Below are 11564 nucleotides of genomic sequence, written 5' to 3' on the forward strand. Positions count from 1 at the left end.
CTATTTTTCAAAGGGATTTCTTTAAGCTTTTTTTTAGAAAGGCATGAGTGTTTCAAACGGGATCGTCAGAAAGTATTAGCGTGTGTTTTTTTTAAGGGCCGGAATAGAGGACAAAAAAAAATAAAACTGCCCAAAAGTTAATCCCTTTAAGTCCCCCACAATTTTCTGGCTTTGGATTTTTTTAAGAGGGGAAAGCGAAAACAATAGCCTATTAAACCCTGTCAAAGTTAATTTTTAAAAAAGTCGCCACAATGCCTGGCTTATTTTGTTTTAGGAAACGGAGCATTAAAAAAAGGCCCTATTGATCGGGCCGTTAATCCGTGTATTGGGGAAGGGAAAGGGGAGGGCGACATCGGGGGCCCGGGGTTTGAAAGGGGGAAACCAAGTGCCTCTTTAAATTCCCTCAATGATATGTGTTAAAGAACAATTGCCAATTTTTAATGCCCAAATCCAGAGTTTTAAAAACCAGTAAAGGCATTTTTAAAAGGGGTTAAAATCATCAAAATAAACGTTTTGGGGGTCCTTTTTTTTTACATTTTGGGTATCTGAAATTTTGAAAACCCCAAAGGGATTTTTAAAAACTTTACCAAAACAATTTGAAACCCCGGAAATGAAGTCTTTAAAAAATTTAAAAGCCCATAAAAACAAAACTCGGGCCCCAGGAAACCGAAAAACTTTTCGAGTAGGTTCAAAAAATATTTAAAAATTACGGCAATCTCTTTCCGTTTTCCCAGTTTTGGGTTTTTTAAAACCAGAATCTTTCACCCCGGAAAAACCCCCCGGTTTAAAATCCCTTTTATTTTTAAAGGGAAAACCTAGGGCATGTGGGATCAAAAACCAAAGGGGTCTCGACTAGTACTATAAGTTGGTTAAACCTCAAACCGGAAGTAAAATCAATCACGGGGAAAAATTCACATTTTCTGCACGCCCCTAGACTCAAAACCTACACAACAAAAAGCCAAGCACCCGCGTCCCACCCCCTACACACACACTTTACACGCACACCCCACATACACACACAAAAACACACACACACAAACGCACACACGAAAAAATCACCACACACAAGCAACCCACAGGGCGCAAAACTTTGCAGGACCGCACACTACGCCCCATTAAAAAATATATGTAACATCTTTAAAAATATTCAAAAGTTAAAAAAAATCTTTCTTTGCCTTTTACCCTAGTACACAGTTTGGTGCCCTGAAACTTCAATTAACGGGTTTAACAAAAATATTTTCCCTTTTGAAACTTTACATTTTTTCATTTTTATTTATTACAAAAACATCATATTCTCCCCAATTGAAACATGCAATTTTCCAAATAGGGTGGTAGATACTCCAACACACCCACACAATTTTTCATTTTATATAAATTTGAACATCCAAAATTTAAATTTAAAAGTTACACTTAAATTGTAATCGTTAACAATTTCAAATCCTTTAAATTCCCCCCGCGGATTTTAAAGGGATTAAAAATTTTTTTGACTTGAATCGGCTTTAAATAATGTAGAAAGGAAGAACTGGCCCAAATGTTGACCCTAATACTTTAAAAAAACTGTAAAATGGGGGATTAAATTTGGGTTAAATTTTTAAGACTTTTAGGAGAAAAATTAAAAAAAAAACAAAGTTTTTTGTGTTATAAAAACTTTTATAGTCCTTTAGGATACGGTCTTAAGAAAAAGATAGGTTCTGGGAAAGCCTATTTCGACCATTCAAAAGGAAATCGTCAAGATTTTCAATGAACAAAAAATACTTTGAAAAAATCAGTTTTCCCCTTTCCCCCGTGCCCACACTTTCTATTCATAAATTCTGGGGGTTTTTAAATTTCATGTGATAAAAATTCCAAAAATTTTTTTCCCTTTCCCCCCCCCTTTCCAATTGGGAATTTTAAAACCTTTAAAACGCGTTAGGGACGAAACCACGATTTTAAACCTTTTTTAAAAATTTGCAATAAATTTGAAACAGTTTTTTTTTGGAAAGATCTCGTCGCAAAAAGGTTCAAAAAATTTGTATAGATTTTACCCTTTTTAGATCCTTTTCCAAAATATTGGCTTTTAAAAGATTGAATTTGACGTCCCTTTTAAACCCGGAAAAATTCAAATTTCGCAACCAAAATTTTTAAAATGTAATTTCCCCTCTATTTGTGGACCGATTTTTTTGATCTTGGTGTAAACCCCCCCCCGGCCCTTTTTTCGAGCCCTTTAATGTTGGTAGCAAAAAACCGGAAATGAAATCACCCCTTGCGAAAATGTCAAATTTTTCCCCTTTTAAATTACTCACCCGCTTTCCCGTGTTTGGTATCCTAGCAAAAGGTTTTGCTAAAAAAACTTTTCCCATTGTTTGCATAAAAGAAAAGGGGGCCCATTCACCGAAAAAAGGCGTCAAAGTAAGTTTTACCTGATTTACACTTTGGATAAAAAATTTTTGAAAAAGAACAAAATTCACGGGTAAATTTAGAACTGCTAAAAAGTTAAAATTGCAAAGGGATGATTTAAATTTTTGTGAAGCAAAATTTTTGGAAAAAAAAATACAATAAAAAATGTTTTTTTTATTTGTTTTACCCCCACAACACCTACTGACCCCCCCCCCCCCTTCTTTTTTTAAAATAAAATTCAAACGAATTTGGGTTTAAAAAAATAAAAAGACATTTGTTCTTTTAATTTTTTATTCCCAAAATTTTTGTATCCCTAAAACGGGGTTACATGTATCAACAAAAATAAGACAAAATAAAAATCATTCACTTTTTGCAATACACATAAAACGGTTTTTCCCAATGTCCTTCTTTTTCGTCCAAAACCCAACGGTTATAATTTAATTACCAATACAGCCCGCAATTTTTAAAACTGAAATTCCTGAATTTGCGGGAAGTTCTTTCCAGTAACGCTTTTTTAAACCCCTTGTTCAAAAACCCCCTTTGAAGTGGAAACTGGTCTATTACCTATGAATCAAAAAATTCGTGGGGTTCCCCCTTTTTGGAAAAAAAAAGGGCCCCCCCCAAATGTTTTTCCGACCCCGGGTCTTGCTTTTTTTGAAATGCCGTTTTTGTCCCCTACGATCTTAAAGTTGGCCGCCCATTTTTTAAAAAGGGGTACTTTTTCCCTTTCCCTCAAAGCTCGTTTTTTCTTTTTAAAATGCATGGGTTTGTTCCAATCCATAGTATTTTTGGGCCCATTTTTTGGCGTATTTTTTTACAGATTTGGGTTTCAAAAATCACGACTCAAGGTGGGGCCCCTTTTTTACCCCTATTTCGCTTCAATTCACTATGTTTTTCGGGGACCGTCTAAATTCCGACCTAGCAATTAAACCCGCTTTGGGCTACGGGGGGTCACAATTTTTTATTTCGGGGAACTTCCCCTTTTTTGGGGGTTCTTTTTCTTCTCTTTCTGTTTCTCTTTTATTTCAGCAATTTTTTTCAAAGATGAGCCCCGCTCCCCACGATGTAAGGGCCCCCCATAGACCCGGATAAAACATATCCCCCCCTCAATTTTTTGAAGGTTGAAACCATTTTCCCCGGGTCCGGGGTTTATCCGGTACCCCATTTTTTTGTTTTATTCCGGTAAACCCTAGGGGTACCCTTTTTGGGGCATGATAAAAAAAGGTTTTAAGCAACCGCCAACCCTTTTCTAAAACGTTCATTCACATGGGGTTTCTTAAATCGCCATCATTTTCTTTTTTAAATTAAAAAGGGCCCTTTAAATATTCTTTTTTTGCTTTTATGATCGGGCCACAATTTTTCATCAAATGGGGTTTTTTTCTAAGGGAAAAGGCTTGCAAACCCGGATTTTTTGACAGCCCTTTGCCGTTTGGCTATCTTATTTTTCTTAGCCGACGTAAATTGCGCTGAGTGGGGTCTTTTTGGGAAAGCTCAAAAAAAGTAAATTTAAGAAATCGGCAAAATTTTATTCTCAGTCTCTTTCTTAATTGAGGAAATTTTCTTTCATTACAGTGCCCCCCCTTTCCTTTTCTTTAAAAGAACCCCCCTTGTTCTGTATAGTTTTTTAAACTTTAGCTTTTTAAAATTTTTCCCTTTAAAAAGATTTTTCTTAGAGGATCCCGAAAAAAGCTTATCCCATATCTTCCGCGTGATCGCTTTTTCTATAATCTCAACTTTTTTAAGTTTTTCCTGGAGGGCCCTTTAACAAAAATCGTTTCTTTTCAAAAGTTCATTATTTCTATTTTTTTTGTTTCATCATCACTATATCATCATAAAAGGGGATAGACTCTTTCCCTTTCCCTCTTCAACCTTTTTTCATCAAATTTTTTTCAGTAAGTATCCTTTACCATTGAAAAAATCTTCCTTTTTTATTTTTCTCTTTTGTTTTCTCTTTTTTTGGAGTGTTTGCCCCCAAAAAGTTTTCCCCGTTTTAAAAGGGGTTGTTCCTTTGGGGGGTGGATTTTTTAAATCTTTTTCCCCAAAAACCGGGGGGTTTTATGTCGCTCGTTTAAAACCCCTTTCCCTAAAGATGGTTTTCTAGACGAAGGATATATTCTTTTGCCAAGTAGCCATTTCTGTCTACAATAGGATTATTAAAAAAGCAAAAAGATACTGCGTATTCCAAAACGATACCCCTGCAGGGTTTACCTTGGGGGGAAACAAAATTTTTTTTGAGATAAAAGACCGATATGTTCCGTGGTGGATGCCCTTCGGGAAAAAAATCCAATTCTTTTGGGCGCTTTAGCTTTTAGTCCCTCAAATCGTCCCAAAAACCGCCCGGTTTTTTGGGGCTAAATTTTATATTGGGGAAACTTCAAGTAGGCTGGAAACCGTTTTTACAAAAACGACACCGGGGATTTCCGCGGTTTCATCTACAAAGGCTTTCCCTTGTCCAAAACACCATAAAGATACGCTGGGCTGAGGTTTTTTAAAGATTTTTATGGGTAGCATTTTTTCTTGCCATTCATTTTTCCCCTACCCTTGGTCCCCGAAACGAAACCCTGAAAATGGAGGGTTTAAACGCCGGTTCTCTTGAGATGTCCCATGTTTGTAATGGCCCGGTGAAAAACGCCCGTTGCTTCGTTTCCCAATTCCCCCCCCCTGGACAAACGTTATGTCTCCGCATGTTGTCAAACCCGGGAGAAAGACTGAGGAAAAGGACCCCTGATGATTTGTGAAAACCCAGTAAATCTTTTTCAAAAAGACATGCTTTATTCTGTTTTCCATTTACGCCCTTTTTTTGGGGAAGTGGAAAGGGAAAAGGAGGAAAGGGGGAAGGAGTGGAGGAGGAGGAATGGGGGAGGGTGGTGGAGGAGGGGGGAGGAAAAAGGGGGAGGGGGAGGAGGTGGAGGAGGAGGAAATGGGGGGAGGAGGAGGATGGGGGGGGGGAGGTGGGGGGAAGGGGGGAAAGGAGGAGTGGAAGGAGAGGAGGAGGAGGGGGGAGTGGCGGGGTGGAGGAGGAGGGGGAGGAGGGGGGAGGAGGGGGAGGAGAGAGGGAAAAAGGAGGAGGGGGGGAGGGGGAGGAAATTGGGGGAGGGGAGGAAGGGGAAGGAGGGGGGGGAAAGGAGGAGGTTTGGGGGAGGGAGGAGGAGTGGAGGGGAGGAGAAGGAGGGGGGAGTTGTTGGTAAATACCCCCGTAAAAAACCTTTAAACAGGTTAAAATTTTCTTTTTCGGGTTATAAATTTTCGGGGTTTTCCCTTTAAATGTTTAATCAAAATTTCCCCAATTTTTAACACCAAAAAGCTTGCTATAAGTTTTTACTGACTAAACAGAAAAGGTTTTCTTTGGGCCCATATTTTTTACTTTTCATTGTGAAATTGTTCATTGTCATTTTTGACTCAAAAAAGTAAGGGCAGTAAACTTCCCCTTTTACGCATTTTTTCGCCGTGATTTACCCCATATTCTTTAGGCAAACAAGGAAAGTTTCTATCCCAAAAAACCCCCCGTATGATACCCAAAAACGGGGGAAAAATCGGGTTTAGTAATAAAGAAAAAATCGAATATTTTTAAGCAAGAGGATTTCATTTCCCGGGTTGGGTTTTCTACCAAAACTTTGGGTTTGCCCCTTTTGGTTTTTACCCCCAAGGGCATTAAAAAACGGCCCACAAATAGAGGGAAAAAAAAAACTTTTTTTAAAGATTTTTGGGGGCCGGGAAATTTTTAATTTTACCCCCAAAAGGGAACCCTCACTTCAATCTTTAAAAGCCAAAATCTTGAGAACGGGGTCAATTGAGGTAAAAAACTTTATACATTTTTTGAACCCCATGCGACGGATCTTTTCCCAAAGCTATCGGGTTTTAAAGTTTTATTACAAAATTTAAGAAAGGTTTTAAATCGTGTTACGTAAAAAACGCGTAAACGGTTTTAAAATCGAATTTAGAATGGGGAAAGTTAAAAAGAAAGAAATTTTTTTGAATTCTATCACAAAAAATTAACATTCAAAATTTTTGAATAAAAGTGTGTAAAGAAAAAGGGGAAAAAAATTGTTCAATGTTTTCTGTTTATTGGGAAAATCTTGACGAAATTTTTAAAAAGGTTCGAAAAAGGCTTTTTTTAACCTATCTGTAAATTTAAAAAGTATTTCCCAAAAGGCTAAAAAAGTTTTTTAACCCCAAAATACCGTTTTTTAAAAAGTTCCCCTTTTAAAAAAAAAAAATTGGGCCCAAATTTAATCCCCTTTTAAAAGTTTTCAAAGGGATTATTTTCAACATTTGGGCCCGTTCCTTTTTATACATTATCTTAACCCATCTCAATTCAAAAAAATATTAAAAATTAAAATCCCCTGAAAGGTTTTAAAATTTTATGGGAAACTTTTACGATTACATTGAAGTGTTAATCTGTTAATTTTAAAATTCTGGATGGTTTTAAATTTATTTTTAAAAAAAAAAATTTTGTGTGTGTTTGGGTATCTAAACCCTGGGGGGAACCTGGCCTTTTCAATTTTGGAGGGCTTGATGTTGTTGGTAAAAACAAAGAGGGGCAAATTTTAAAGTTAAAAAAGGAAAATTTTTATGTTTATAACCCGTTAAAGAAGTTGCAGACACAATCTGTGTTTTCTAGGGTAAAAAGGGACGAAAGATTTTTATAATTTTTTAATTTTTTAATGATATTTCTATATTGTTTTAAAAAAGGGGTAAGTGTGTGCGTGCATGCGGTAAAGCGCCCTGTGGGTTTGCTTTGGGTTTTGTGAATTGGGGGCGTTTTGCGTGTTTGTGGTGTAGGGGTGTGTAGGGGGGTGTGCGGTGTATGTGGGTTGTGGGGTTCTCGTTGGGGTACCGGGGGCTTTTTTGTCTTGGGGCATGTTTAGGGGAGTTTAGGGACGTGCAGAAAAAGTGAAAGTTTACGCGTGATTGATTTTTATTCCCGGGTTTTTAAAATGAAAACCCCCCCTTTTAAAATAGGCGGGGACCCCTTTGGTTTTGATACCCAAAATGCCCAGGTTATCTTTAAATAAAAAGGCATGAACCCCGGGGGTTTCCGGAGAATGATTCTGGTTTAAAAATTTAATAACCGGGGAAAAAGGATTTGAGAAAAAAGGGGGGCCCGAAAATTTTTCATAAATTTTTGAACCTACTTTAAAAGATCTTTCTTTAAGGGACCCGGGCCCGAGTCTGTAGAATTTACTTTTAAATTTTTAAAGACTTCATTTCCCGGGGGCCACCTATTTAAGGGAAAAATACACCCTTTGGGCCCTTTTTAAAAAAGTCAGGGTTTCCCAAAAAGTAAAAAAAAGGGCCCTTTAAAAGTTTAATTTTTGATGAAATTTTAGCAACCTTCTTAAAAAAAACCCCTTTTTGGTTTCCAAAAACCCGGATGGTCCCTTAAAAAAGTTGGCCAAAGGGTTTTTAACATTTAAATCATTTATGGTTGAAGAGGCCCCCTTCGGGGCCATATTGGACCCCCAAACCGGGTGTCGCCTCCCTTTTCCCCTATCCAAAAACACGGATTAACTTTTGGGCAGAACAATAGGCCTTTGTTAAAGCATCCCTCCCTAAATCAACAAAGCCCCGAAAAATTGTTGGGGGAATTTAAAGGGGAAATTAAAAAATTTACAGTTGAATAGGCAATTTTAACGCCCTCCGCCCCCCTTAAAAAAAATACACGCCCGAAAGTTTTTGGGGAATTAAAAGGGGTTAACTTTGACAAATTTTCTTTTTTTTTGTTCGTCAACCGGCCCTTTAAAAAAACAGCTAACATTTTCGACCATGGGTCACGTTTTGATGCACTCATGACCCTTTTTAAATAAGCTTTTGGGAAATCAATTTTGAAAAATAGGGCCCAAAAATGCGCATTTAGGAATAAAACGCTTATTATTGCAGTCATTTTGTCAGTGGACGCCAAGGATAAAAAAATCCTCCCCCCCCCCAAAGTAAAACTTTTTTTTTCAGTTAACGTTATTTCTAACGTAGCTAATTTTAAAAAAAGCCCTTAAAATTTTTTTAATTCTTAAAAAAAACTTTTAAAGGTTTTTTAAAAATTTAAAAAATATTTTTTCATTAAAAAAGTTCTTTGTTTACCATACAAAAGTAAATTACTTTTTAGTAAATCTATATGTTCAAATATAATTAAAAATTTTTTTTGATTTTTTTGAAATATTTTGTTTTCATGGTTAAACTCCCCCCTTTTAGGGCCTGAAACACCTGACCCCCAATGTGCCCCGAACCCGCCCAAAATAGGTATATAAAATCCCGCTTATAACTTTGGGAGATTTTAAATAGCAGAGTGAAGTATTAAAAATTAGTGATTTCATTTTTAAACATAGAATTAAAATTTGGGCCCCCGCCCCCATGTGCAGTGAATTCAATTCTTATTTCCCCTTTAATATTTTTAGTAACTAGGTCATCCAAGATGGCGCCCGTTTGTTTGCCTGCAAAGAGGCCCCTATACTACTGAGGTAAATGAAAGAGGAATGTTGCCTCGGCAACGAGAATGAAGACTGACTGGCACATTCTACAAATGTAAGATAAAACTGCATACAATTATGCCCACACAGCGGCTGACGGACTTCTGAGGGTTATTACAGATTTTGTTTCTGGTACCTTCTTGATTATTTAACAAAGATAAAATGCTACAATTTTGAAATTCGTATCATTAACGCAAATGTTGCGTCTAATTTTAAAGGGACTAGACCAAACATTTTAGGCGAAATATAATTTCTCTCAAAAATCCATAAAATGTGAGTACTCTGAAAAAGACTAATGGTACAAACTTATTGACATAAGAGTTTTGCAAGATAGTCTTATAAATAACCAAAGTATTTGTGCAGAAGGTAGTAAACCGTTGCAACGCTTTTGAAATAATGCAGAGCAGAAAATTGACATTCTTCTTGGCAATGCATTTATTTCATCCACATTATCATGTCATATGTATACATTCTATGCAAAACTATGAACATGTTAAGAAAGTTCACCCAAAAGTTCACCCAAACTGTGGCCAGGTGTCTTTAAATATCACACTGTAGATACATACAAAATTACATCACATTTAAAGTAGCATATTACAAATGCTGGAAAAAATGTGTGTTAATATTACAAGACATGGATAATACTTTTTCGCTACAAGCATTATTGAATGGCTTGTCGATCAATAGTCAATATTATTACCAGAGGACCATAGTCAAAACTATTGCCTGAGGAATGAACTTCGGGCAAATTGTTTGACTAATTACATGCAAACCAGTCAACTAGAGTTTCATTACATAACATCAGAAATAATGTTTTATATTTTTACTTCAAGAATTTACTGATGTCCAGCATAAATTAATGTTAAATTTATGACAGTTCAATAACACTAATTACTGAATGTGAATCATATAATAATATTGTGTTTTAAAATATTTTTATACGCAATAAGTCTCTGTACGTTAAAAATATGATGGGGCTAAAGTTTTACAGCCACCATCATGATCTCTAGGCCCAGATGCCTGTTTCTAAAATAGAAAAAAGTTGAAACTCTAAAACGTTCAACCCGCCCGCTTAGCTCAGTAGGTAAAAGTGTTGGTCTACGGATCACGGGGTCGTGAGTTCGATCCTTGGGCGGGGCGTATGTTCTCTGTGACTATTTCATAAACGACATTGTGTCTGAAATCATTAGTCCTCCACCTCTGATTCATGTGGGGAAGTTGGCAGTTACTTGCGGAGAACAGATTTGTACTGGTACAGAATCCAGGAACACTGGTTAGGTTAACTGCCCGGCGTTAAATGACTGAAATACTGTTGGAAAACGGCGTTAAACCCAAAACAAACAAAACAAAATCTAAACGTTCATATGTCATAATTATCATATGTTCTTTTCTAGCAACAGTTTTTTTTACCTAAATTCTTCGATAAGCAAAAGGTCAAATTAATCTTCTTAAAATGATTTTCGTGAAACAACTTCGACCTAAGTTATTATATTGTTCTGTGTAGGCTTCGTGAAATTAAACCCAACAATAATTACAACAATGAGACCTAATTTTGTAATTAAGTATTTATTGTAATAACTTCCAGCTAAACACAATCTATATGCACTAGTACACTGTATAGTTTGTATGATTCTACATTGTCTATTTTTGGTGGTAGCAAGTACGATCAGTTATGGACCGTCATTGTAGGACAAGGAACGGAAAAGCTGGCCCTCTCATAGGAAACTCGGACTTGCTGTTGTGAATAGGCAGCATGAAAATTCTATCACTTCATATTCCTTGATAATTGTGATATTGCCCTCTTTGATGATGGAACTGTCCTTGTTCATCAGGGAAGTGAGGCGAAGGAAAATTTCAATTTATTTGCTTAACTCTGAACATCCATATTATTTTAACAAGAGAACTCTTTGTGGTTTCGGTCTATAATTATTGACCGAATTACTCCTTGTTACAGGTCTGGTAAAAAAAAACCTCTTAGTCTTTTAGCAGTCACAGAAAACAATTTTATTGCAATAGTTTCGAATGTAAATACACAAGGAATTGACTGATTTTGCCTTATTTGGAGAGCTGTTCAAAACAATACGCGATCTTTCATCGTCCAAATAAAAACAAGTTGTAAGAAAGTGAGACGTTGTTAACGGATTCGTATTAGGAAAAAATGCTGAGAGGAAGTCAGAATGATTTTTGTCATATCTGTGAAATAATGAAAACGGAACTCTTTTCATACATCTATTTAAATGTGTACACGATCGATCTACAAAATCACAGCAGTGTTCTAACTTATATAGTTCTTCTAAGTTGATAAATACAACTTACCAAAACTGTTTTTTTCAAGTTTAAGATATCATAGTTTATGACGTTTAATCAGTCAACATGTTGTCTCGATGTACTTCCAGCCCCAACACCCAAACGTCAACTGTACTTTTTTACATTTTTTTAAAGTCCCAAGTGAAGGCGTAGTCCTTTTTTTTCATTGTTGCTGGCGTGATAGGGGTCGAGGAGTACCCGCCTACCAGCCTTACAATGATAAAAAGAATAATGTATTAAATACTTTAAATTATCAGGACGAACCTTGTATCTGCACGGTACTATTGTCGACAGAACTGGTATTGTTGTTATCCGGCCGGCGTCTAAACAAGTGACCAATGGGCTGAGAGGTTTCCATTATTAATCTAGCTTGTCAAACAAGGGAAAAGCATGCAACTTCCCCACAAGACTGATATA

This window comes from Mercenaria mercenaria, chromosome 7 (genome assembly GCF_021730395.1).
Source record: "Mercenaria mercenaria strain notata chromosome 7, MADL_Memer_1, whole genome shotgun sequence".
Lineage (NCBI taxonomy): Eukaryota > Metazoa > Mollusca > Bivalvia > Venerida > Veneridae > Mercenaria > Mercenaria mercenaria.